The sequence below is a fragment of the Salmo salar genome, chromosome ssa01 (assembly GCF_905237065.1).
Source record: "Salmo salar chromosome ssa01, Ssal_v3.1, whole genome shotgun sequence".
Taxonomy (NCBI): domain Eukaryota; kingdom Metazoa; phylum Chordata; class Actinopteri; order Salmoniformes; family Salmonidae; genus Salmo; species Salmo salar.
In genome coordinates, this window is record NC_059442.1 from 128930711 (window position 1) to 128932473 (window position 1763).

Consider the following 1763-nt stretch of genomic DNA (forward strand, 5'->3'; position numbering starts at 1 on the left):
CGATTTGGATTTGTTTGGTGTTTATCTAGCAGCCAGAGTGGCTTGACTGTGAAATCTCAGACTGGCAAACACTTACCTTTTCCCCCATTTTAATTTTTTATCGTATGCATGCATCATTTGATTCTATCTGTATATCAAGTAAACCTTGTAGAGTGGCGTGTGTGTAAAACTCTGTGTGCCAGAGTGATGGCTCCAGATCTGTCTTGTCCCTGTAGTGTTGGCCCCACATCTCTTTGAGTGATCTCAACTCTGCTTCCTCTCCCCGCAGCCTGTCCTATTCCCCACTGGAGCACAGCCCTGTGTGTGTGTGTGTGTGTGTGTGTGTTTGCCATCAGATAAGCCCAGCAGAGCCTTATCGTCAGCTGTCTAGAGTGCAGCAGCGAGAGGGATGTCCGTGTGTACCACAGGAGGTTGGTGGCACCTTAATTGGGGAGGACTGGCTCATTGGTAATGGCTGGAGCGGAATAGGTGGAATGGTATCAAACACATGGTTTCTGTGTGTTTTTGATGCCTTTCCATTCGCTTCGTTCCAGACATTATGAGCCCGTCCTCCTCTCAGCAGCCTCCACTGGTGTGGACGTGATGTGTGTTTGTGTGCGAGCCAAGCTGCAGGTCTTCTGTGTAGCCGTTTTCTCCTGTTTATGTGTTCCTGCCTCTCTCACCTACTCCTTTTCTCCCCCTCCCAGCCTCTCTCTCTCTCTCCATTGATGGTCTGGTGTGTGTAATTGATAGCGCCATATTGCTGTGGTGTAGCTGGTTTAATGGGGCTTGACACAGCAAGGGAAAGCTGCATGCAGCCAGGGAGAGGACTTAACCCTTTAACCTACCACTCTGTATATACACACACACATGCAGTATACAAATTCACTCTTCTTTAAATTCTCCTTTCTTTTTTTCTGTATCTCTCTCACACACACCCATGATGGTAGTAACATCAATGTGTTGTTTTCTTATGCTATTTTTCTCTACTGATAACCGTATATTAGGGGGGTGTGTGTGTGTGTGTGTGATTGAGACACCGAGGCACCACTCTCGCTCTCTCTGACTCGAAGGGAACACAGATAGTTCTTCCAGGCAGCGGTAGCTATTGTCCACTGTTTTGCTCGACTGAGTCTAAGTGTGTCTGACGACGGTAAATGACTAGGAGTGTTTCCCAACCCTCTGTGGGTGTCTCAACTGTAGTTCCTGCTCTAACCAGAAGGGGCCAGTGTGGTTCCAAGGTCCCAGAACACAACACAGCCCAGTGGGTAGTTAGCTTGGCTTCCCTCAGGCATCCACCCTGGCATTCAATATGTGTTTATTTTATGTGTAGATTTCTCTGGCATACTGTATGAGACTATCAATAGATAGGGAGTGTTATCCCACCCTTCCGCGCGCGCACTCACACACACACACACACACACACACACACGTGCACGCACCATTAATCAGTTGAGGCAATAAAATGACGCTATTGTGTAAGGCAAAGCAGACTGATTATTAAAGAATGAACAAGTCAACTATAGGATCATGAATGTCTGCTGTTCCCATGTGACAGAGACCAAGGAGAGGCACTATTTTTAAGAGCCGATATCACACCATTCCTGTTTTATTTTCTCTCTCTCTCTCTGTGTGTGGGGGGGGGGGTTGTTGGAAAGATTTTCTTTGCCTTTTCATTCTCTCTCTCTTTCTCTGCTATTCTTCTCTCCTTCACTATGCTGCTCATTCTTTGTCCACATCTTCTCTGTAGATTTATTGCCCATCTCTCTCTTGCTGTCTGCTCT